This window comes from Mauremys mutica, chromosome 5 (assembly GCF_020497125.1).
Source record: "Mauremys mutica isolate MM-2020 ecotype Southern chromosome 5, ASM2049712v1, whole genome shotgun sequence".
Classification (NCBI taxonomy): Eukaryota; Metazoa; Chordata; order Testudines; family Geoemydidae; genus Mauremys; species Mauremys mutica.
In genome coordinates, this window is record NC_059076.1 from 71,610,798 (window position 1) to 71,638,326 (window position 27,529).

The 27,529-nt window shown below is 40.4% G+C and overlaps 2 long non-coding RNA genes across 3 annotated transcripts in view; one reads left to right on the forward strand and one right to left on the reverse strand.

Annotated features, from left to right (window-relative positions):
- LOC123371863 overlaps window positions 1-16,863 on the forward strand; it is a 28,316-nt gene extending 11,453 nt beyond the window's left edge. For both annotated transcript variants that reach the window (XR_006579967.1, XR_006579966.1), the window contains 2 exons: window positions 5,579-5,708; window positions 16,683-16,863. This is a non-coding gene — a long non-coding RNA (uncharacterized LOC123371863). The remainder of the gene's footprint in view (window positions 1-5,578; window positions 5,709-16,682) is intronic.
- Window positions 7,804-23,821, reverse strand: LOC123371864. The gene is made up of 3 exons (XR_006579968.1): window positions 23,688-23,821; window positions 23,432-23,519; window positions 7,804-7,866 (listed from the first exon to the last, which is right to left on the reverse strand). It is a non-coding gene; the product is annotated as an uncharacterized LOC123371864 (long non-coding RNA).
- Between the last annotated feature and the right edge of the window lie 3,708 nt (window positions 23,822-27,529).

Sequence of the window (27,529 nt, forward strand, 5' to 3'; positions counted from 1 at the left end):
TTTTTTTGGAATAAGCTTTTCTTACTTTGAAATATTTCAAATACCTCTGAAATGTAGGAAATTACCTCTGCTATTCCAAAATTATAAAGGTGGACTCCAAATCCACCCCAAACCCCTTTTAAGTTATTTATTATTTCCTCAGTTTCCCCAGAGCCTCCCCACTTTTGCTCATCTAGATATGAGTCTGTCTAACCTATAATGCATAACAGGAGACAACATGCCAAATCCTTTCCTGTTGTGTTTAAGGTGACACTACACAATGAGATGTGAGTTCACATCAATGTGACCCAATTAAATCTTTAAAAAAAAATCCCTAAGACTCTCAGCTGACTTTTAAATGAAAGTAGAAAACTTTGATCAAATATTTTCATTGGTTGCTAACTCGAGAATAATGGCTAACAAAGTGTTCACTTGAATTTTTCTGCAGCCCTAAAATAAATCCTTAGCTGTCATTGTGATGCACAAGACTCTCAAGAGTGGATTTAAATGCATCATGAAGTAAGAGTTTATATACTTGGGCTCTTACATCTACCTACTATATCTGAGACAAGAAGGGATTTTATTTTTTAAAAAATCATAAAGATAAAGACCTAACTTTATATGGCTGATAGGTTTCAGTTTAAATTGGACATTTCTTCAAAGCCAGCCTATGCATCAAAAGCATGATTCTGCAACCCTTATTCATGCTAGTAACCCTAATCTTCTTAAATGAATAAAGACTAGAGCTGGGTGAACTTTTTCAGCCAAAACTTTTTCCTGTAAAAAATGTAGATTCGGGTCAATTTCAGCAAATTGTTTTAGCTGAAAATCAAGAAGGAGAACTGAAAATGTCAAAATGGTTTATTTCAACAGTGTTTCAGGTTTTTCATGGTATATGCACAAGGGGACTTAGTCACCAATTACACAATTAAGGAGGAGGTGATGCTGCCAGTGCTACCCTATACCCAAGACACTCACCTGGGATGTGAGACACCTAGAGCCACACCCTTGCTTTAGACCGGGGATTCAAACCAAAGTCTCCTCTATCCCAAGTGAGGGCCTTAACCCCCAGGCTATGGGCTACTCTGCAGTGAGTCTCTCTCACTCAGTTGTTGCTGTTCCACTTTGTAAAAAATTAAATACTCGATGGGCCAGAGCATGAGAATGATTCGATAACCTTCTGGCTAGAACACTCACCTGAGTCTCTCCTATACCAGGTGAAAATCCCTGCTACAGAGTGGTGACTTTAACCTGGGTCTCCCACATCCTGTGATTCCCCAAACTACTAGGCTTTGGGGGCATAAGGGGAACAGTGTATCCACATCTTTCTTAAAGTGGGGCACCCAAAACTGAACTCAATACTCCAGCTGAGTTCTTACCAGTGCTGAGCAGAGTGCAACAACTATATTTTGAATCTGACATATGCCACTCCTGTTAATATACCCTACAATATTAGCCTTTTTCACTACTGCATCACGTAGCTAACTCATGTTCTATTTGTGATTCATTATAACCTGAGATCCTTCATTCTTCAATTTTTCAAGGTCATTTTGAATTCTAATCCTGATCTGCAAAGTACCTGCAAGCCTTCCCAGCTTGGTGTCATCTGCCAATTTTATAAGCATACTCTCCACTCCATTATCCAAGTCATTAATGAAAATACTGAATTGTCCCAGACCGAGTTTACTTATAATCCTTGAAACAATTGTGAATACTGTCAACAACTCTTTAAAAAACCCAGAAATTTCAGAGAGTTCCCGCCCCAAGTTTTAGTGCTTGTTACTATCACAAGTATGAATGCAACATGTACTAAAGCATACACACACTCCCCTAGGTTTTCTTTGGGAGGATTTATCCTTTGAATTGCTAAGGAATGGTGTCCAAACCACAGTCTTCTTCAAACTCCCTTTGAGTCTCTGCAATTTGCACAGCCTGCAGCAAAGTCTAGTTTTCTTCGTTTCCATTGAGGTGAGGGAGCTAGCAAACTCAATCCAGAGTCCATGGAAACAATCCTTACAGCAGACTCTTCTGATCCTTGTGCTGCTCTGCTGCTGAGTTCTTCAGTCTGACTCTCATTCCTCCTATTTATTAACTTCTCCCTATCCCCTTGAATACCCATTGGTTCCACTCTCAGATACTAACTCTGGATGTGTCCTACCTGACTGCTTGCCCACAATAGAAACCACTCAGCAGCTTCAAACAGCTAATAAGCATGCTAAGTGTCCACCACACCCAATTTCTGGACAGCTACGGCCCATCCAGCCAAGTAACCCTGGCTGACTCTGTACAGTCTGCAGGCACAGAGACCCCCAAAAGAAAAAGCAAAAGAACTATGTATCCTCTCCATTGTTTATTCCTTAATTACACCACAATCTACCTCATTCAAATGCAAGTCTTAAAGAATGTGTATTGCTTTTTTATATAAAATTTTCAACTTTGTTAATCAGTACAGGCTCACACGAAAATGTTATACTTTTAGGCAGGGCCAGCTCCAGGCACCAGCTAAGGAAGCAGGTGCTTGGATTGCCCAATACAAAGGGGCAGTGCTCTGTCCGGTATTGGGGTGGCACAGCCGGGTCTTTGGCGGGAACTCAGCGGCAGGTCCCTCAGTCCCTATCTTCCTCTTTGAGCTGCCACCGAAGAGGAAGAAAGGGAGTGAAGGACCCACCGCCGAACTGTCACCGAAGGATGGAGCAGCACGATTGAGCTGCAGCACTGCCGATCTTTTTTTTTGGGGGGGGGGGGGGAGGTGGCAGAAAACCTGGAGCTGACCCTGCTTTTAGGACCTGGTTCTGTTCTCATTTAGTGCTCTTAAATCACTATAACTCCATTTACATCAGTGAAGTTAGTCTTGATTTACACTGGTAAAAATCAGAGTGGAATAAGACTGCTAGACTATATCTCCACTTTGAGCATGGGGGCTGATTCCCATGCTTGAGTACATATACCCACACTAAAAAGAACAGGAGTACTTGTGGCACCTTAGAGACTAACAAATTTCTTTGAGCATAAGCCTTCGTGGGCTACAGCCCACTTCTTCGGATGCATAGAATGGAACACACAGACAGAAGATATTTATACATACAGAGAACATGAAAAGGTGAAAGTACCCATACCAACTGTAAGAGGCTAATTAATTAAGAGAAGCTATTATCAGCAGGGGAGAAAAACTTTTGAAGTGATAATCAAGATGGCCCATTTCGGACAGTTGACATGAAGGTGTGAGGATAATTTAACATGGGGAAATAGATTCAATTAGTGTAATGACCGAGCCATTCCCAGTCTCTGTTCAAACCTAAGTTAATGGCTAGCATGAGTATAAATAGCTGTGGTAGCACAGGTAGTGGCAAGGGAGGCACAGCTTAGCCTGAAATTGGTGAGGGCTTAGTTGGCACAACTAAGCTTTGCATCCACTGATGCTACTGCGGCTACACTGCTGTTTATATTCATGCCTGCTTGATGTCAACACGAGTAGGGGAATGACACTCCAAGATCATTGTGTATCCATAACTTTAGTTTTCAGAGTAGCAGCCGTGTTAGTCTGTATCTGCAAAAAGAACAGGAGTACTTGTGGCACCTTAAAGACTAACAAATTTATTTTAGCATGAGCTTTCGTGAGCTGCAGCTCACTTCTTCGGATGCATAGAATGGAACACACAGACAGGAGATATTTATACATACAGAGAACATGAAAAGGTGGAAGTATGCATACCAACAGGAAGAGTCTAATCAATTGAGATGAGCTATCATCAGCAGGAGGAAAAAAAACTTTTTGAAGTGATAATAAAGATGGCCCATAGAAGGTGTGAGGAGAACTTAACATAGGGAAATAGATTCAATTAGTGTAATGACCCAACCATTTAGTGTCTCTAAAAACAAACCTCATCTTAACATCCTACAGTTAGTACTTCTCAAAATGTATTATATTTATTTTACTTGTTAGAAATATAAAGAAGGGGGTCATATCTGATTTAATGTCCAAATTTCCTTAGAGGATGATGATTTGCAGTCTTCTTTGTTCTCAACTTGATCAAATACAGTTAGCTGATACAATGAGCAGACTGGAAGACTCCATTAGTAGGAAAAGTTGGCAGAAATTGAATACCTTTGTGGCAAAGCGACTCCAGGTTCTCCTCAACACAGCTGAAGTCATAACTGAGCCTTAGGGCTCCAATCCTGCAACTATTTATCACACAATTGGTTAACTTCCAGCTCCTGAGTAGTCCCTGAATTACTGAATGCCTGGGAAATTGTTTAAAAATATTCAATTAACTTTAGAGTTGAAAGCTGAGTGATTTTTAACTGCTCAAGAAATGTAATATGTAATCCCACAGCAATGCAATTCCAGTAATCTCATTGCAGTTATGAAATTACATTTACAAATAAAAATAAGGGGAAAATACAGTCAGTATTATAGGGGAAAAGAGATAAATAACCAGAAAGCTCTGTTCATATCCATTGTTCTTAGGACATTACTGTACCCTTGAGGAGATTTTTTTTTTTTTTAAGAAGGATAATTAAGGGGGAAATAGTGATATTCCTGTTCGAGGCAACAGGAATTTAGGGGAGGATGGAAATAAGAAATAGTTATTACAGCTATACAAATATTTTTATATGTTCCTTATTGAAGCTTTATGTTGTTCTATCTGTAGCTATCTATACAACATTTGGAAGGCTGCAATACAATAATAAAGTTTCTTTCATTTAAAAAAAATACAATTTAAGCAATGTTTTAAAGAAGAAAACAAAACCCATTTCAGCTGAAACCTAGCAGGACACATTCAGTTCAGTTACAGTAGTCTACATCTGGGTTCACCTTGCTGAAGATCACATTTAGAACTATGTAACTATGAGAGCAGATTTTGCCTATCAGCTCTGTGTGATGTAAAATGGCTGAGATATAGCCTCCGAAAATGTTTTTGATATAAGACACTCAAAAAAAAAATATATATATATATATATATATATATATAAATAACATGGACAAAGGGCCTGATCCAAAATCCATTTGAAATCAGTGGAAAGACTCCTATTGACTTCAATAAGTATTGGAACAGTCCAAAGAGAGGGAAGCTTTACATCATTATTAAGTTTCCACCAACAACTGGATTGATTCTGTGACAGTAGCAAAGACTAGGTGAAAGATCTTCAGATGGTGTAAATTAGCCTAACTCGGCGGAAGGGAGGGTAACAAATTAAAAGGGGAAAATGGTGTCTTTTCAGAGAAACTTGTGTTTCTGCTCTTCCACCCCCTTAGTAAAAATGATTGGCTGTCATGAGTGGGTGAAAAATTCTGTTGAAGGGAAAAAATGAACCTAGCAGGCAGTGAGAGGTGCATCTTGTTGAACAAAGACAGGTATTGCCAGCCAAAGTGGTGATCCTCATGACAGCAATTACTCAATATTAATAGTTAACCAAATTACATTATGAGAGATAAAACCCTTCAGATTTAGCTTGGTGGTCATTTATTAGGGAACTAATAAACAGCATATATAGTACATTTGTTAGTAGACATATATAGTGCCATCTGACAGTGAAGGATTTATGAGTGAGTGCCAGCTTCTGTGCAGCAAAAGTTTACTTTGCTGTGTTAATGGAGTCTCCACAGATTTGATAAGGGAGCTCTTACATGTGACCCCAGCTGGATGTTGCCATATGGATACAAGAATTGTTAATGAGGAAGAGATCAAGCATTGAGGAAAGAATCAGCCAACTACTTACTACATGCAGTAAGGACATTATCTAACTCATTTCCCTGTTTAGAGAAGATAATGAAAAGATACAAACTAAGGTGTTTATCTTTGCAGTTTACTGCTTTTATTGTTCGCTGCCTATATAGCAAAGATAAGTATAAACTATTTGCTCATTATTTTAAGATAAGCTACGCATTTATACCCAACATAATATATCATGTATAGTGTAAAATAACTAAGCTTCTTTATTTTAAGTTCTGCCTGGTCAATAGGTGATTTTGGAAACCAGGTTAACAAAAGTCCGCACTGAAGATTATGTTCAGAACAAACAAGGGATGGCATTAAACCAGACATGCTAAGAGAGTGACCTTTCTTAGCTTCTGCTGCAGAAATACACAAGAAACTCAGACAAAAGTGCAGCATTGCAACAAAAGGGAAAGATAGTAGTAGGACATGGTAATTAAAATCCAAATAAAATAAGTGGGAATGAGCAGTAAATGAACAATGCTTTCAGAATTTTTTTTATGAGATTGAAAAAAAATATCTTGTGTAAAAACCTTAGATTCAATTTTATGCTCTGTTGAGCTTCGGAACTGTATCCCATTACAGAAAAAGATTCCAACCATAGATTAAAATAAATTAAGATTGATTAAGTCAGACAGATACTTAAAAGGCAAAAAAGACTTCCATAACCTTAATTGTTCCCCTTTGTGGTTATGAATTATAATGTAAGCCAAAAATTTCATACAAGGTTGCCTAAAGTTACACTCTTAAATGTGTACTTAACTTTTAAATAAAAATGGCCTGATTTTTTTCACAGTGCTTGAGTAATCCACAGCTCCCATGGGAATGGGAATGGCAAACAGCTCAGCACCACTGAAAATCAAACCACTTCTCTTTAACATTGGCTGGACCTTTTACAAAACTTTTTTTTAAATGTAGTTTGCGGCTACATGTCCTCCTTATCCCAGCAAGTACAACCAGCTGCCCCATATTTAAATCTTCAGTTTCTCCTTGATCTGCTGCCTGAAGTCTTCCTATAAAGTTAAGTTGCAAAACCTATTGGAACTGTCATTTTCTGGCTACTTACAAGATGAAGAATAAAAAGTAGCGGACCAAAGAAAAAGTAAGGAAGACTAAAATCACCTCCGAACTAAACTCACTGATATAAAAACATTATATTTCCTTAACACAGCATGATTTAAACTACAGTCCAATATGGAAAGGATACCCCATGCAGTTGCAGAAGAGGCTTATGATGAATGCATGACACTCCACTACCCTTACAACAGGTGCAGCATGTGCTCCCTGTCCTAATCCATGCTAGCTAGAGTGGCCGAGACACAGCAAATTGAAGCCGCCCACCTTCACAAAACCCTCTTTTCAGTATGTAGCAGGCAGCACTTCCCAGTGAGACTGTACCTAGCCCTTACATTAGTGGGCAAATGAATAAAGCCAGGAGGACTAATCATCCCTCCTGAAAGAGAGTGAGGATTGTCAAAAGAGACTAAGGGAGTTAGGCACCCAGATCTCACTGAATGTGCATGGGCGAATTTGTCTCCCAAATCCCTGAGGTCCCTTTGAAAATCCCCACTTTTTTTTTTAAAGAATAGTGGGACTATCTAAGTTAAGGAGTGTAAGTAGTTTTGAACAAATCAGTTTGGACTGAAAATGTGCATTTTATTTTAAACTATTGTTGATTACCGGCTTATGATTTGGTGGAAAAACTTCAAAGTCTAAAGGAAGGAATATGTGGACTTAACTCAGAGCTCATAGTCTTCCAGTTCCTATGAAGGACCAAGATATGGTGTACAGAAGATTTAGTTCAGTGAGGAACAGTGGGAGTTCATTCGATTTTTCTCTGCAGAAACAGAGAATATTCTCTCTCTGATCCCAAAACATGTCCTTTCCACTTTTGTGTCCATTGTACCTGCACATAGCCAGCCAAAAGAGAGCCCCCTGAATGTACTGGTAAGACACAGAAATAAATTATTTAGTGAAGCATGACTTCTGTAGCCTTTAATCATTTCTATCTATGCACAATGCTTGTTAAATACCACCAAATCAATTTTCTCTGCTTACTTACATTTGACACCCATTTTGCACTGTAAGTGACCACACAAAGGTGCAAGGCAGTGGAAATACAGGCTCTTTGGATCTAAACAGTCTTGATGTGTCTGAAGGGGAATGCAATCTTTGGAGAAACAAGACTATTATTTGTAAATTACTTGGTATATTTAATGCTCAACAAATAATAGTCCTAATAGTGAAGTTCATACATTCCTTGCACTCAGTCTTTACATAGGTTTAAAAAAAAACACAAACAAATAAAACACACCTCCCTATGATTACAAGGAGAACTTTGTCTAAATAAAGATTAGGTAAAAATGAATCAAGACTTCAGAATTTGTTCCACTAAGACTAAAGGTTTGGGAGGTTATGAGAGGTTATGAGACTAAAGGTTTGAGAGATTATTGAGTCTTGACAGAAAAATCTTTCTCCAAAAGAACTGAACAAACTGATTCTGATTCTCCTTTTCACACAACAGTGCAGCAATACAATAGCTGCTTCGCAAAAATGCACAATGGCTGCTGACCAGAGCCAGGTTTTTGTGAAAGAAAAGGTTGGAAATGAAAAACAGTCTGAAGTTGGTACAGTAACATCTGTCAGGCAGGTGCGCACATCTCTGTATGCTGCTACAGCTGTCACCACCATTTAGTGTCACGGGGGAACCAAATGCAGCACTATAAAATCAGCTATTTCCTTGGGGTTAAATCTCTTTCTGAAGAGCATTAGCAAGAGTTCTAAGACAAGAAGAGGTACATTCTAAAGTGTTGCTTGTGTAGTATTTCTATTACTCCCATTTATGGTAATGGATTAATATAGCTAAATACTAGCAACTCTTTAGCACCATTAGCCTGTAAGTTTTATTCAGTATAAGTGGGGCTGGAGTACATGGAATGCTATATGAGCATGGCTTGCAGCTCCATGCTTTACCCCTGAGTCGTAATGAATTATTCTTTCTAAGGATATTTTTTAATTTCTAAGACTGGGAGGTACATTTGTCCAAAGAAAACTAAGTTTTAAAAAATGTCTCTTTAGAAAGATGAATAATGTATGAAATGAACTACGCGCACACACACACACAAGTGCTTTAACAGAACATTATTCAGGTTGCAAAGTCAAACACTCAGAAGTTAGGACTTGCCAAGGAGCTTTACTCTTACTGTTGACAGTTCTAATGTGCCAGAGGAGTGAATTGTCAACCACAGTCTTTGCTGTAGAGTCTTAGATGGTCTTTTACATGCCCTGGGCCAAGACCATGGTGAAGATAAGGATCTGACACCTTTGGCCCCTTTATACATCTGCATTATGATATAGTCTTTTATTACATGATCATACTATTTTTCCCGTAAGACCCTGCCTCATTCAGTGCACTGGATGGGTGGTGCTCAATCAGTGAGCAGCTATTCAATATTTTATTTTATTCTCTGGTCAGAGCCTGGCTACAGGCCTTATTTACTACAGGCTATTCAGACTCTGCTTTGAAGACACAATTATTAAATTAAACAATAGGCTTCCCATGGTTCTCATCACTATAGTATTCAAGTGCTTCACAAAACCTCTGTAAATGGAAGGGGTGATGTCAGTTAGGGAGCTGAGATCCTGAGAGATTAAGGTCAAAAGAATCCACTAACTTGGGATGCCACATTTGAGATACCTGGGACTTGGCTTTTTAATATACATAGTATTATAGAAACAGACACGTAAGGTGTGACCTGCATGCTGGCAGGTTGATTGTGAGTGACTCAAGCTGGGAGCGACAATAGCAAAGCATCATTGTGAGGCACCCAAGGTTGCAGGACAAGCGGTGACACAAACCCTCACTGGTCTGGATTGCACCCTGAAATGTGACATCTTCCTTTAATTGAATCCCATATTAGCCATTCAATTCTTGCCCAGCAACAGCTTCAAGCTAATAGACCTATAAGTTCTTGGGTCCATGCCATTTAGCTATTTTAAATATTGGTTCAACAAATCGCTTTCTCCCAATCATCCGGAACTTCTGCAAGTGCTCCAAGACTTATTGAAAATCAACATTAACTGTCCCAAGAGCTTCTCAGCCAGCTCTTTTAAAACTATTGGATGCAAGTTATCTAGATCTGCTGGTTTTAAAATGTATAACTTCAGTAGCTGCTGTTTAACAATCTCCTTATTTACTACTGGAGTGGAAAGTATTTAATCATCAGATGGTATGAATACATCATCTGGCTCTTTCCCTCAAAACATGCCAGTAATATTTATTGAGCACTTCTTTTTTTCTGCATTATTATTGACAATTCTACCTTTTGTTCCTAGTATATGCAGAAGCCAGGTCTCATAACTCCCAGTCCCCAGCTTTAATAGCCATATCAAAGCAATAGGAAGGATTCGTTTGAAGTGGGCTCACAAAGCGCACAGGGAGTATCTGCAAAGTCACAAATCAAAAGGCCTAATCTTCAGTAGTGTCAGACAGAAGGTTTATCATTCTATTACTTCCATTTCGATAAAGAGGAAATCTACATAGGACTGTTATAGGGCCTTATGCACACATTACTCAAAAATGACAACCCCCTCCCTCCCAAAAAGCATGCAAGATGATAAAAGGCTACTTCTATAGCCTATTTGCAACCAGCCATATAAGGATCTAAGGAGCAAAGCCACCAATATAACTATCTTAAGAAGCTGCCAAGGTACAAATTCATTTGTGAAAAAGCAAATACTTTAGATAGCTTGACATCCAGATCTGGCAGTGAGAGGAATATCAAACTGAGCTTAATTGAACCCACCAACAATACCAGAATATAACAAACCTATCTCCTATGTTACTTGAAAGGGACACTACGTTACAGAATGCCAGAAATTGCTTACCACAAAAAATGCTTTTTTTCTTGATAGCTCTTTCAGTTCTGAGGGTGGGAATTCCCGAGACATCCCCCTTTCTCAGCTGATTGATACAGCAGGAAATAAATGTAAAACTAAACACACACAAGAATGTGTGTTTGTCCCACAAAATTAGCCTGTGTGGGCATTATCTTAGCATAGGAAGTGGATCCTGTTTTTTAAATTTAGAGGGTGGGGCACTCTTGTACAATCCACTATAGACTTTGTAGGTCAGAAAGATAAAGTGGGGAACAAGTCTGACTACTTACTACTATTGATTTACACAAGGTTTCATTCCTAATGATTGATGAAACATAATTACTGGCCTCTGTGATAACTTCACCAAATCCAGAATTCTTGGAAAATGTGTATACTATTCATTAGCTTTGTTTTGGAGAAAACATTATCATAACTGCAAATGTAGGCTAAATAAAGTAAGTCCAGTTCATTTAGGTGGTATTATGGATTCTTCTTTCTTGGTAGTCCATCGATCCGATGATGACAAATCTGTGCAGATCATCTAATGTTGGTCTCAGGGTGAGCCCTCTGACGACTGTACAAGACAATTCTAGAGGTGCACATTTTGCTGCAGATGGTGCATGGGAAGTTCGCGGTCAGTGGATTGTGCGCTGCTGATGCTCTGTGACGTCGTTCGCATGCCTCTTATAGACGCTGGCAGCGGTCTTCCTCAAAGGCGATGCAGGTATTTCTGACTGTTGCACGTCACTGTGTTCTGTCGCTGGCAGCGTCCTCAAGGTCCCTAGGTTTGATACTGCTGTACTGCAGATTGGCTTTGATGGTGTCCTTGTAATGTTTCTGTGGACGACCTATATGCTGGTTGCCCTGGGAGAGCTCACCATACAGAAGCTGGTGGGGGATTCTGTTGGCATCCATGCGGCTGACATGACCGGTCCAACGTAGCTGTGACTTCATGATCATCATTTCGATGCTTGTCATCTGGGCTCTCTTGAGGACCTCGAGATTGGGCACTTAGTCTTGCCAGCGGATCTTCATGATGTTGCGGAGGCAGCGCATGTGGAATGCTTCAAGCTGCTTGATGTGACACCTATATAGTGTCCATGTTTCGCACCCATACAAAAGAGATGAGAGAACAACAGCTATGTACACAAGCAGTTTTGTTGACATCTGGATGTTGTGGTGGTTTAAAACTTTGACACGCAGACAGCTAAGTGCCCGGCTTGCTTTGGATATTCATGCATTGATCTCATTATCCAGTGATCCAGCACTGGATATGACACTACCCAGGTATTTAAAGTTCTCCACTACTTTAAGCTGAGTGCCATCAATGGAGCTACTCGGGACAGAAGCATTTGATCCAGATGCAGGTTGATGAAGAACTTCTGTCTTTCCGAGGCTGATAGTTAGTCCGAAGAGTTGCGAGGCCTCAGCAAACTTGTTGACAATGTGCTGAAGATCATTTTCAGTGTGAGCCATGAGGGTACAGTCGTCGGCAAAGAGTGCCTCAAGAAGGAGTTTCTGCACTGTCTTAGTCCTTGCATTCAGGCAACGGAGGTCAAAAAGTGAGCCATCGTGCCGGTATTTCAAGTATATACCTCGGTCCAGATCTTTCATTGCATGTTTAAAGATGCATGCAAAGAACAGGTTAAATAGGACAAGAGCGAGAACACATCCTTGTTTCATGCCGTTGGTGATGTTGAAGGGGGCTGATGTGGCTGGACAAATTTTCTTGGGCAGCCAAGTTGTGTTAAAATGGTCCAAAGGGCTTCCCTGTTGATGGTATCAAATGCCTTTGTCAGATCTATGAAGACAGCATACAGGTGCATATTCTGTTCAATGCACTTCTCTTGTATTTGTCTAACAGCAAACACCATGTTGACTGTGCTCCGGCCAGGTCGGAAACCACATTGACTTTCAGGTAGATTTGCCTCGGAAATACTGGCTATTAGGCGGTTCAAGATGATGTGAGTGTGATCTTCCCACCAACGGAGAGGAGGGATATGCCTCTATAGTTTCCACATTCTGCTTTGCTGCCTTTGTTCTTGAAAAAAAGAGACAATAGTAGCATCGCGGAGGTCCTGTGGTATGTTTTCATCCTCCCAGATGCTGATGATCATGCTGTGGAACGCTGCTAGTGCTGCTGGACCTGCTACTTTGTATCTCTCTGCTGGTATCCCATCTTTTCCAGGGGCTTTTCCTGAACTCATCTGGCTAACAGCTTTCTTAATCTCATCTCTAGTGGGCAGAAAGTCAAGATCTGTCAGAGCAGGTTGGTGTGGAATTTCATTGAGGACATTATTATTCACGGTTGATGGTCTATTGAGAAGGTTGCTAAAGTGTTCTCGCCATCTTTCGTTGATGCCTTCTTTATCTTTAATCAGCGTTGTGTTGTCTGATGAGAGCAATGGGGTGGTCCTTGGTTTAGAAGGTCCATAGACAGTCTTAATAGCACTGAAGAACATCTTTGAGTTGTGAGTCTCAACATAGTGCTCAATTTCTTTGGCTTTGCTCTCCCACCAGTTGTCTTGTATCTGACGGAGGTCTTTCTGTGTTTTGCTCTGAAGGTACTTGAAATTGTCCCATTTAGAGACTGAGGAGGGGTAATTCTGCCGTTCGATAAAGGCTTTTTTCTTTACTTCCAGTGCTGAGCATATTTCTTCTTGGTTCTCATCAAACCAATCCTGATGTGTTCTTTTCTTTGGTCCAAGAGATGTTATTGCTGTGTCAGTCACTATCTGCTGGAACTGGTCCCACTTTTCGGTTACAGTACCGATCAATTGTCCGTGGGGTGTCAGTTTGTCATCAAGACTCCTCTGGAAATTGTTGAAACACTGAGCATCCTTCAGTTTGGCTATGTTGAAAGCAGGTCACACGTGCTTAGGGCGTTTGTGTCGAGAGGGAGTGATGTGAAGTTGGAGACATCCTGACTAATCTGTGATCTGTCCAGCACTCTGCGCCTCTCATTACTCTGGTGGTCAGTACGTCTCGGATGTCTTGCCTTCTGACAATGGCATAATCTATCAGATGCCACTGTTTGGACCTAGGGTGCATCCACGTCGTTTTGTATTTGTCCGCTTGTCAGAACAGAGTGTTGGTAATGATCAGGTCATTTTCAGAACAAAGGCTCAAAAGGAGTAGTCCATTGCTGTTCATTTTGCCTACACCATGTGGCCCGGTTACTCCTTTCCAGTTCTTGCTGTCAGCCCCGACTCGGGCACTGAAATCTCCAAGTAGGAGTAGTTTGTCTGTTACAGGTGTGGCCTTGATCAGTCTGTCGAGATCTTCATAGTATTGTTCCTTTGAGTTGTCAGAGCATGTTAGTGTGGGTGCATATGTACTGATGATGGTGGTATGACATTTGGCATTTAGTGGGAAGCGTAGTTTCAGCAATCTTTCATTGATACCCACTGGAAGGTCTGGGAGTTGATGCATCAATGAGGTTTTTATTGCCAGACCAACTCCATGTATTCTGTCCTCTGTCTCAGTCTTACCCTTCCAGAAGAAGGTGTAACCACTTCCTGGTTCGCTCAAGGAACCTTCCCCAGGCAATCTTGTTTCACTTAATGCCGCTATATCGATGTTGTAGCGGGCAAGTTCTCGAGCAATGAGAGCTGTCCTTCTCTCAGGTCTTGCAACAGCTTCTCGATCCATGAGGGTATGAACATTCCATACACCAATGGTAAGTTTCCTCAAATTTTTCTTTTGGTTTCGGCCACAGGTTGGGTTAAACTGCCAGCCGCAGCTTGCTGGCCAGTTGTTGTAGAGCAGGCAATTTTTAGGCCACCCTTTCTAGGCCCCTCCCTTACTAGGGTGAGCAGTGCTGTCCTGAAGAGGGCTGATCAGACGCCTGGGATGCTGCTGGGCAACTCTGCTGCCCCAGGTACAGAGCTGGACGACCACCTATCCACAGGCCGCCTGCGTGCAAGATTGGGACTACGACTCCCAGGAGTAACCTCCACCTGTCGCTTTGCCCCTCCCCCATCGCCGCAGGACTTGGGTGGTATGATGATGATGTCTGATGATTTGCACAGGACCTGTGCGTGAAAGCTTTTTAAGTGGTAGAGCCGTTGCATGGGAGCAATCCCACTCTCTTGACCTTAGAAGCCAGACACCAATGGTATGAAAAATCGTCACGACTGGTAACTTCTTTGGTTGCAGTGGATGGCCTTGACGTCTTTCATGCCTCATCAAGCCCTTCGCTGTCCACAAAGCATTGCAGAACCGCCTTCTTGGCCGTTGGATCTTAGTGATCTCTTTCACCCAGTCCGCCGGAGCTGACGTTGCATGCAGGGTAGGCATATCCCTAATTCACTGAGGGTTTGAGTCCCATCAGTTACACTCACCTGGTTTAGCCGGCCTGTCGAAGCCATTGCACATGCTGCAGCTACTTGGAGCCACAAGTGAGAGCTAAGTGACAGGTGGGGACCAGAGTGGACGGACCACCCCTGAAGGGGTACGACAAGTCCCCCCATCAGAAGTACTACCCCTACCCTTCCCTGGGCACCCTTTATGGATTAGGGCACTGGAAATTGACTTGGCCCTATGTTATTTTCAGCTTCAAACTTTGCAATGACTTTGGCCCCATCCTAGTCAGAAGGCTGCCGTAGGAGAGAATCAAACTCTTTCACTGGGATTAAAGCCACTGACCGAATCCAGAGCACCCAGTGGATTAATCCAGTATCCCACCTAGAGTTTCCTTTGGTTTCAATGTACAATACACACCATTTATAATAATGAGTAACACACATTTCTCTGTCCAACCTAGTCTTAAATGAATAATGACTTTTTAATGACCCTTTCCTGTGGGCACCTACTCTCCAGTCCAACAGACCTCATTGTAAGGACTATTTTTTCCTAATATTCACTTTTAAATTTCCTTTACTTATTCTTATTTTAGTATAGTCGCCTTTGCACAACACTTAATGATTCCTCTCCCTCCTTATTCTTTATACTCCAAGTTCTACAGGCAGTCATCATTATTCTGCCTTTAAATCCTCACCCCACCCATAATAACCATTTGTGCCAAGCTGTAAATGTTTAATTCTTATAGTATTCCTTTAGGGTTATTTTTGACTTGGGCACAAACTTGAGCAAGAGGTGGCACATAAGATACAATACTCTGGAACTGCTGTCCCTCAGAGATACACCTCTGAAGGATAAATTACCTCTCCTGCTTTCCCCGTGTTCTGGGAGAGGAGTCATTTTCTGCTGGCCTATACCAACAGTAAAACAACACTTCCCACGTTCACTTATCCAAGGCATTCACCCATTTCAGCCCCTTCCCAGCCTACTTCTCTCTGCCCATCTACCCTAGTGGGCTGAGGTAGGTGGAAACACATCATTCACTCACTCACTCCCATGTGCCTGGACCCAATGCTCAGGTAACCCACACTAGAGCATAAGTGAGGGCTCTTACTCCTGCACAGGCTTGTAGTCCAAGTCACTATCTAGCTCTTAATCTTCTTATTTATTTAATGAAACCTAAAGAAGTCTAATTCCCAGCTCACCAGCCGGAATAATTTTGTACCACCAGTGAAAATTCAGTAATCTACCTTTAGTAGCATGGGACTTTTTTCTCTGTGTGGATCTTACCTAAAACACCTCTAGTAATGCTGTTGTATTGTTTAAGTGATTTTATGCAGATTCTGTGTCCACTGTGTCCACTGTGCCCATGTGCAGTCTCTCTTTTCCCCTCTCCAGGTTTTCATATTTTCCTTTCAACAACAATGTTGTTGTTCAGCTGCTCAGGTTCCATATTGGGTGCTATTCATATTCGGTTTTTGTGAGTGCCAAATATTGATATACTATCCTCTCATAAGGCCATGTATACAATGTCTGTAACAAAGAGACACCCAGGTATAATTGATTCAGTCTTAACCAGCTTTTGGAAGCTGGTCAGCCTCTGCTTGTCCAAAGAAAGAATAAGGGGAATGAATAGACCATCTTTCTCTGAGTAACTAGTGAGAGGGAAAGAATCTATCTTTTATAAGTAAAATGTTATCTAAACCATGGATCAGACTCCGACAGGAGCTTAAAGAAAGGTTTCAAGCTGCACCCTGGCAGGAACTTGATATATCTCACATCATTGGCTGTACAATTTTTTTCCAGCTGCCACAACAGTATTTGTAAACTATACTGCTTGGTGACTGATGATACAAAGGATAAACAATGAACAGAGAATGGGAGAAGAGATGAAAGGAAGCTCTGTTGGCATGTGGAGGAAAAGCAGTCCATCATTCTATCAGAGCTACTGCTTTGCAAGTTATACATCACTGTCATCTGCCTCACAGCCAGGGATGAGTACTACACAATAAACTCATTAAAATAGAGTGTTCTCAGTGTTGTATGTATTTTTAATCTGCAATGGGCTTGTTCTTCTGTCAGCTTGACCGAAATACTTGTCTCTGGTTTGTTGAATGCAATGCATCTGTGCTGATGTAAACAATGCTGCAATTATGATATGCATTTATATGTGAGCAGTAAATAAGACGGAAACTTATTTGATAGTGCAAATCAGTTTCAATACCATTTTGAGCTACACAATGTCTTTCCATTCCCCAGTTGCAAAGGAGAGGTGCACTCTACTGCATCTCATTTCTTGCTGAATATTTAAAAATAAATATAGGTTCATATTGTAGCAAATCATAAACCAATCAAGTTAAAGTTTTATAGAAGTTTATGACTTCAATTGTCTTAGTACCAACACTATAAAAAAATCCCAGGTTATTCATTTTTTATTTCAAATAAGTGCATAGGAAAGAATTGCTCATTTAAGGTACTATTATCCTGTCAGGGCAAACATGTTGTTTTCTTTTATGTTAATAACAGTTATGAGTGTACACCAGAAAAAGAATAGAACCCTTTACTTACTATTGAATGTATTTCCTAAATTGACTGTATTAGCCTTGATTAAACAGAGTTGTAATCCCTTTTTACTGGGACGACTATGGAAACTTTGTTAATGTGAGGTGGCATATAATATAATAAATACAGTATGGGTTGGATCCTGAAGTCCTTGTATGGGCAAAATTCACAGGAATTTCAAAATTGTGTAACATTTCAGGATCTGACCGTATGTTATTACCTAGAAAACCATGTCAATACAATCAAGATACCAGAGTGCTATTAACTGGAATTTTAACTCTGATTTTAATTTTACCTGTCTTATTAATTACCATAATTCTTAGAAAACACTTTTACCATGAAAGATAATGCTCACTTTATTGTTAATTAGTCTCCCCCTTTCCATGTTTGCTTTGTCTATCTGTTATTATTAAAGACTGTAAACTGTTTAGGTCAAAGAGTCTTAATTCTTCAGATTTGTATAGTGCTTAGCACTGTGGGCCCTGATTGGGCCCTTTAGGCACAATTATAATACAATTTATACACAAAACAATAGTTATTATTAGCTAGATTTCTGGACCTAGATTAAATAAATATTCACCCAAAGATCCAAACTGACAGACAATGGAAGACTGCCTCCTGACTCAACCCAGTACTTTTTATGGAAGGCAAGGGAATATATCCCACAATTCCTTGTTTGTTGGGGAAGGCCTTTGCTTCTTCAAAACAAATGTAACTAAGTGAAATAAAGGCTCAGTTAGTTCTCCAACAATAGCTTATGCATTCAGCAGCTATGTGCCAGTGCATCACTACACTGCATTTCCTGAAACTTCTAATGGGAAAGCTCAAACAGAATGTGAAGATTGCATCCAAAATTTGAAATTATATAGAGAAAATTTTCTTATCAACCTCATAACCCTACAGCGTCTCAGGGCATTTTTTCATCCCTCTCAGGATTCTTCCAGCCCTATGGAACACCACATTTACCATTTGTTATTCTGCCCACCAGGGCTGGCTCCAGACACCAGCCAAGGAAGCAGGTGCTTGGGGCGGCCAATGGAAAGGGGCGGCATGTCCGGGTCTTTGGCGGCAATTCAGCAGTGGGTCCCTCAGTCCCTCTTGGAGCGAAGGACCCGCCACCGAATTGCGACCGAAGAATGAAGCGGCGCGGTAGAGCTGCCGCCGAAGTGCTGCCAATCACGGCTTTATCTTTTTTTTTTTCCCCTTTTGCTTTGCCACTTGGGGTGGCAAAAAAGCTGGAGCGGGCCCAGCTGCCCACATACTAGTGACACCCCCTTATCTGACTCCAGTTGAGGACTCAGCAAGAACCTCCATGCCTGTTAGTGCTTCTCTGTTTTATCCAGCGGGAGACAGTAGAAAGCAATGAAATGCTGTCTCTGCTATGCTCATAGTGCAAGGTCTTGTTTCTCTATTTTATAGCTGTTTGTTCATTTAGGAAGTATAAACAATTTTACAAATCATTAACATGAAGTTAGCACAAATGTAATATTAACATATGCAAAAATGGACTTAGCCAAAAAAAAAAAAGTGACATGATATCAGGATATAAACAAGTTTACCTATTTGGCCAGGTTTCACCATGTCAAAGGATTAACCTCTAAACACCAACCTTCAAACACCTTCTCTGTGGATTTTCTTAAACTGAAACACATTTGAGTAAAATTCTGGAACTACTGAAGTCAATGGCAAATCTTCCATCATCTGTCATAGAGAAACCACTGCAAGTCTACTATAGTTACTAATATTTTAAAAGGCAAATGTGATTTTATTTTATTTTGCAGGGAAATATATTTTATTTTGCAGGGAGGTACTCAGCTCCTTGGAGCTCAGATAAAGTGTACGTAGTCTCTCGGCCTATCAAAGGCCATGATCAAGTGTCTTGATGTTTTTGGTCTTTTGGCCCTGAGATGAAAACCTTGTCTGTGTCTCTTGGACAATGAAGTAAAAACATTATCTAAGTATTAGATAAATGGTATCCAAGGCTGATATCCTGGCTCCACTGGACTCAATGAAAATTTTGGCATTGACTTCAGTAGGGCCAGGATTTCACCCCAGATATGTATTTGTCATCTGCCAATATTTCTGTGCACATAATTGGTATGTTAACTTTTCTGTAACAATGACCACCCATTTCCCAGCAGGAATACTAAAGGATGCTTTGGTAATCTATACCCAACAGTTATAACATTTGGGACAGTGGGGGATGAGGGTTGGTGGGCACACACTTCCCCATGAAAAGATTTCAGCTTTTCACTGAAGAGACAAAAAACAAAAAAAAAAGGTTTTGTCTGAAAACTTTTTATCTGGGGATTTTTCACCAAAAGTCAAATTTTCTCTGGAAAGCAGACACATTCTGTGGAAAAACTGATAGTTTCAAATACCTAATTTTTCTGATGAAAATCCTTTTCAGTGGAAAATTTGACTAGTCCTAATATCTAGTTATGAATTACATCCATGCACTCATTAACAATTGGGCATGTCCACCAAAGATACCTAAAATCACCTTGTCCCCTACAATTTCTCCAACATCTGCATCATAAATAATTGTTTTTGTATAGATAAAATATAAGGCATCAATGAAACATAATCTTCAAGAAATTTCTATTGTACTACAATCAAGGTTTTCCTATTTATACTTGATTTAATTTGAAATACAAAACACACTTTTCAGAAATCTCAGCCACACACTGAGACAGACATCATATAACATTAACGTTATATGTTACTAACTAACAAAATAACTCACTCACTAAGGATTCACAGTAATATTTTAATTCAGATATAAAGGTTTGAGGACTTAATTAGCAGGAAACCTCAAAACTAACTTGATCACATTTGAGGAACTGGGAAGAAGATGAAATTAGGTTGTAACAGAATCCCCCACTGTAATCCCAAAAGCAATCAGTAAATGTGTTTATCATATGCTGGTTTGAATGCAAAATATTTATTATAATTTTTTACTCGGGAAACCCTATAAAGAGACGTTCTTAAAGAGCTCTGCTATTCAGCTTTGACATAGTAATGCAGGCGTCAATGTTCCAGAAAGTGTGCCTAAGACAAACTCTAATCTCCTTTGAAACAAAATGATAAAATAAGAGTTTACTCAATGACCAAAAAGGCATGATTCTACAATCAAGAAAGAGGACAACTTTGGCAAAAAGGTCCATCTTGGTTCAGTGGTGAAATGAGGGCACCAAACACCAATTGGAAATAAAAAAGAAATATATAAGAGATGGGGAAAAGGAGAACTAGCTCACAATCAGTATAAAAGATTCCACAGCATAGGAGCAGGAAATCAGTAAGTAATGAGTTGATTCAGTGGTTGAAAGTTATCCGTTTGATGCAGGAATTACTGGGTGGGGTTCTATGACCTGTGTAATACAGGAGGGTTTTCATAGGGACAGAGAAAGGTAGAACAAAGCTATCGAGTCAACACTCTCCCTGGACTGGGATGCATTAAAACCTCATATTGTCTACTTCCAAAGAAGTAGAGGCTATGATATATAGTGCCCACTTGAAGTCAATGCAACTCTGCACCAAGTGTGGGACCCCATAGCTCTTGGCAGCACAAAGATTGGCTAGATAATCAGACACAATTCTTTCTACATGAGGGGAGTAAAAATTAGCTCCCAAGCTAATCTGGCCTTTAAACTACAGTAGACAATCAGGAAAACAAAACAATCCTATTGCTCTTCAGCAAATAGTCCTCTGGTCAGGACTCCTACAATCTCATCTGGACTGACTAAAAACTTACTTTTCCCTGGGTTTTATCACTCCACTCAGCAGGGAGGTGCACAAGGAGAACAGAATCTCATAGTTCTATGAAACCTTTGATACACTGGATCACCCAAGTGTGTTTCTCCCAAGAATTACCAAGTGACTTTTTCCTATATGAAGAAATCTTTTTCTGCCTCTTCACTCTGAGCTCAGATGTGTTACAATTAAATTTTCCTCTTAAAATAGTCTGCTTCCTACTTGTATTTCTGACCCTCCCCCAGAGGTGACTACATACCAGACCACAGAAAGACCAACCCAGGAACCAATCTCTGTAGCAAACCTAGTTGCCTACTCTGTTCCTATATCTACTCTGGCGACACCATCAGAGGACTCAACCACATTAGCGACACCATCAAGGGCTCATTCACCTGCACATCTGCTAATGTTATATATGCCATCATGTGCCAGCAATGCCCCCCTGCCATGTACAATGGCCAAACCGGACAGTCCCTACGTAAAAGAATAAATGGATACAAATTGGACATCCAGAATAGTAACATACAAAAGCCAGTAGGGGGGAGGGATAGCTCAGTGGTTTGAGCATTGGCCTGCTAAACCCAGGGTTGTGAGTTCAATCCTTGAGGGGGCCACTTAGGGATCTGGGGCAAAAATTGGTCCTGCTAGTGAAGGCAGGGGGCTGGACTTGATGACCTTTCAAGGTCCCTTCCAGTTCTAGGAGATTGGTATATCTCCAATTATTATTATTAACACTTCAACCTCTCTGGACATTCTATAACAGATTTAAAAGTCACTATTCTTGAACAAAAAAACTTCAGAAACAGACTTCAAAGAGAAAAAGCAGAACTAAAATTCATTTGCAAATTTAACACCATTAATTTGGGCTTGAATAGGGACTGGGAGTGGCTGGCTTACAACAAAAGCAGCTTTGCCTCTTCTGGAATTGGCACCTCCTCATCTATTATTGGGAGTGGACTACATCCACCCTGATTGAATTGGCCTTGTCAACACTGGTTCTCCACTTGTGAGGTAACTCCCTTCTCTTCATGTGTCATTATATAATGCCTGCATCTGTAACTTTCACTCCATGCATCTGAAGAAGTGAGGTTTTTTACCCATGAAAGCTTATGCTCAAATAAATCTGTTAGTCTTTAAGGTGCCGCTGGACTCCTTGTTGTTTTTGTGGATACAGACTAACACGGCTACCCCCTGATACAGAGGTGACTTTCATTCTTCCTGACAAACATAAAATCAGTGACAATGTACATCAAATAAAATAGCTTTTGCTTGTTGATATCTGAAAGCACATACTCTCTTTACACCATAGAGAACATTGAATAATGCAAACTCTCTTGATGTTGTCAGCATCCTCTCCCATAAAACCCCTCAGCTCCATCTATTATCTATCTTAGACCTAATCTACCACAATTCATAAACCTAAAATCTATTTAAACAGTTTACATATATGTTCCTCTTTTCATTTGGAAATCACATAGAAAGATATTAAATCTGTGTGCTTGGTAGAAACCAGAAAGATATTTTGTGACTTATATGACCAACTATAACCAGCCCATCCAAATTAAAAAAAAAAATCTATAAAAATGTGCCATAAAATTATTCAGAGTGGTCTTCTCAGAAAGAAATTATTATTTGTGTTACCATACTGTTCTGAAGCTCTGACTACAGACCAAGTTTCCACTGTGCATGGTGTTGTACAAATACAGAACAAAAAAAGACAGACCTGCCCTAAAGAGCATATCATCTAAGAGGCACAGATGGAGACAAACAAACAGATGCAGGAGTACAAAGAAACAACGACACAATATTGTGACAGTGAGACAGCATGATACCAGCACACCTACAGCCCAACTGCCGTCAAGTGTTGTTTTTTTGTAGGCAGCATGGCAAAGGGGAGTTTTGAGGAGGTTTTTTTTAATTGCAAATCCTTTTTGCCCTCAAGTTTTAAAGATTTTACTCCATCTTGTAAAAAACACCTCATGAACAAGCATTTATCAATAAGCCTTAGTTATGAATATTTTTGCCTAGTTCTAGTGGAAGATTCAATCAACAGAGTGGCAAACACACAATAAGGCAAAACCTAAGGAAACTGAAATGTCTTTTCCCCCCAAAACAACAGTATTATGCTTTATTTGTTGAGCATTTACAGTGCAGTACAGAGAAATGAGGAGACAAGAGAGTCTTGCTCCCAAGGACTACATCCACACACTAAAAGAGAAACAACATATGTATGTTCTTACCTGACCAGAATTGTGTTTTGGACAAGGAGGCAGATATTTAGCTGGTGCAAATGGCCATAGCACAGTTGAAGTCCATCAAGGATCTGCCCTAGGATGTACATGTCACAAAGAAGAAAATGTCATTGGGTAACATTCGAGGCAGAGAAATTTTGCTATTGAGTTCAATGGCACCAAGATTTCATCCTTTGAACACAAGCATAGAAGACTGTTAGCTAATATAAAGATCCATTTTTCACTAAATTCAGAGACAGAATACCTGGCACCCTTGATCAAAGCAGTGCTGAACATCTCTTACAAACGAAGCCAGATAGAAGGCACAGCCAAAGCAGAAATGCTGAGTAGAAAACCTTCCTGAAAGAAAAGGGTGGTCTTGTGGTTAAGGCCTTGAATAGGATTCAGGACACCTGGCTTCTGTTCAAGGACTTCTTGGGTGACCACATACAAGTCATTTAATTCTCTCTCTACTTCAGTTCCCCTATCTGTTAATTAGGAATGATGATATTCCCTACTTGAGAGTGGAATTGAGAGGATTAATTAATTAGTGTTTTTGAGGAGTTTAGGTCCTACAGAGATGGGGGCATATACATATCTAGAATTAGAAATAAGAGATATCCATAGGCAAACAAGGCTAAGGAGAATGTTTTCAGTAGCAGAAATAGGCTCAAGCTGCAAAAATTTAGATATGGAATTTCAATAACCACTCTGCAAAGATCAGGGATCCAAGCAGCTGGAGTTTTAGTTTTACCTGATTGCAGATATCTACGTTTAGATGCAGGTCTGAACCTGCATCAGGCTCTGAACCTTCTTGATCATGAGCTCTTTTTTTTTGTTACTTTTATAAAGAAAGAACCCATTACATTCAGGTCAGGCTTTGAACTTCCCCAGAATTCAGGGGTGTTTGGATCTGGAACTATAGTTATAGCAGATCTCTAGTTACAAGCTGTATCTATTAATGTGATAACTAATGACAGACCATTATTAAGGAGGGCAACATGAAACAAAACTGGTGAGTAAGATTTTCATCCAAGCACATTTGGAAAGAGAAGGAAAAAAGAAAATTCCTTTTAAAATATTAAAAATATATTACTAGAATTCAAAATCCAAGTGAACTGTAGACACTTTAAATTAATCTTCTAGAATCCACTATTTAAAACCTTCCAAATGTAGTCTAATGTAGAGCTGAAAACTCACTCGTATGTGCTTTATTTTGGGGGGCTAGCTTCTGGGTTCTGAGAGTCTTTTCTAGGTGTCTAATTCTTCACTTGCATTGTATGGGGAACCTGGGTGATTAATTTGGGGCTGTTAATTTCACTAGGCAGCAGGGTTCCTAAAAGGTAGTTGTGGCAATGCTCAACATTGCAATGCCTAAGCCCACTTTGTGAATCTAGCCTGATCTGCCTCTTTCTTCAGCTATACACATTTTCTACGCTAACTTTGATATAACATAGATGAAGCCTATGGAAGAGAGGAATAAAAGAAGGAAGAAAGATCAAAAGAAACAATAGTCAAGAACAGCCATTCATTTGCATATTAGCTTTCCATTTTTCAACAAGTCAATTTTCCTCTGCCTTCTGGCGAATATTATTCAGCAACTTCCTCCTTATGTAGAAAACATCTCTGTTGACTACAGCATCTAGATAACAGCTGAAAATGCAGCATGGGTCCAAAGATTAATAGCAAACACAAAATAAATCACTTTAATTCCACACAGCAAGTGTATGCTCTTTGCTAATAGATCACAAGGAGAAGCAGAAAATGCTGCAGAACTGTTTGTCTTGGCTGCATGTGGTAGGAGTCAATTGCTCTTATAATTTCATTATCTTTTCCTCTGTAACAAACCATTCAGTGGGCCATGCTATAAATGAAATTGCATGGATCATTTTATTTATGAAAGAGAAATTAAGAATTATTAAACCATAAGAAAGGTGTTGGAACAATATTTTTCAAGTTTTTAAAAAGGATAAAAATATTTTTAAAAGACAGCTCTCATAACATGTCTACATCTCTATTGTCCTGAACTTATGTTATAAAGAAAATTGTTTTATAACATATAATTTAAAAACGCATTATGAAAAATCCCAAATACACACAAAAGCATGTTCTGGAAGCCAAGTCATTTCCTTGTGGAGTTTCAGTGACAATCCTGAAATTGCTTATGCATGCAGACATAAAAGTACACTTAGTAGCTGTAATTACAGCTTTTACAACAGTCTAATTAAAGAGCACATCCATCATATATATTGTCTTCTTGACTGTGAACATTATAAATCTGCTTGAAGAAAAGTAGACAGTCTATCGTATCTTCCTCCCCACCTACTGCTTCTTCAGGTAAGCAAGCAATAGCAAAACCCCAGGATAGGAGACTGCTAAAGGACATGACTTTCTGTTCTCTACACTTCTTGGCTAAAACACAGGCAAAGCTTTTCATTCTTTGTTACTGTGGCTTGGCTACTGGTGTGCTGAGACCATCGTTTATCATGCTGACCACTCGACTTATTGTTTCCTTATATTTCCCCATCTGTTTGTATCCATCTGTTGTCTCTTGTCATATTGAGTTTATAAACTCTTTGTGGAAGGGACCATCTTTTTGTTCTTTGTACAGCACATTGCACGATGGGATCCTGAATGACTAGGACAGCTAGGTGCTACAGCAATACAAATAATCGATAATAAGATTTACTGTAACAAGTTTTGTATTATTTTTTCAGTCCTGAAATGTCTATCTAGTCCAGGGGTTGACAACCTGCGGCTCCGGAGCTGCATGTAGCTCTTTGGGTGCCCCCTTGTGGGCAGATGTTTTGTGAGGGAGAGCAAGGTGCAGGCTCTGGCTGGGAGGCACTTACCACAGGCAGCTCCCGGCTGGCAGCGCAGCAGAGCTCAGGCAGGCTGCATGCCTGCTTTGGCCCATGCCACTCCCAGAAGTGGCTGGCTGCTGGCACGTCTCTGCACACCCCTTGGGGGGCAGGGGGGCAGTGGGTCTGCATGCGCTTCCTGCACCCACAAGTACTGTCCCTGCAGTTTCCATTGGCCAGGAACCATTGGCTGTGAGGACGGTGCTGGGGATAGAGGCAATGCGCGGAGCCACCTCACCCGCCCCGCCAGGGGCAGGCAGAGACATGCCAGCAGCCAGCCACTTCTGGGAGTGGCATGGGGCCAGGGCAGGCAGGCAGCCTGCTGAGTCCTGCTGCACCACCAGGCGGGAGCCACCTGTGGTAAGTGCCTCCCAGCCAGAGCCCACACATCGCACCCCCTCCTCCAACCCAACCCCTGACCCAGGTCAGAACCCACTCCTGCACCCAAACTCCCTCCCAGACCCCACACCCCTCCTGCACCTCAATCCCCTGCCCAAGCTCGGAGCCCCCTACTATTTATATTCAAATTCAAACCGCTAATTACCAAGGCAACTGTTGTCCACCAATAAAACTCTTGGAATTTCTTGTGAAAAGGAAACGCTTGTGCTCTGTCTTTACTAGAAGTTCCAACGTTCAACAGCTTGAAAAAGTCAAAAGTCAGAAATAAAATAGATCAGATAAATACCTTCCATCAAACAAATGACAACCAAAAAGAGAAAGATAGAATACGAACACCAAGAATTTCAAAATGATTGGACTGAGTCTTATGCTTTTATAGCGAGTTCAGCCAGACTCTGGTTGTACCTCATTTGCAATGAGAAACTATCCAACAATAAGAAATCAAACCTAGAAAGACATTTTGAAACTCAGGGCGAAGATATTGCATCTGCTGTCGCTGAATGTCTGAAACAAAAAGATATTGACATCAACAGAATAATTTCTATTGCTACAGATACAGCACTGAGCATGAAGGGGGGGCACACAAAGGTTTCTTTGCTTTAAAAAAGTATGGCACACAATGTAATTTCATTTAACCATATAAGCCACCAGGAACTGCTATGTGCACAAACCTTTCCAGAGGAAATCTTGAAAGTAATGGAAATGGTCATGCAGATCGTTAATGAAATACTGGCAAGCACTCTCAATCATCAACAGTTTTGCAAGCTTCTTCGAGAAATTAACAGCCAATATTCTGATCTTCTCATGTATAACAAGGCAAGATGGCTTTCCACAGGTGCAGTCCTAG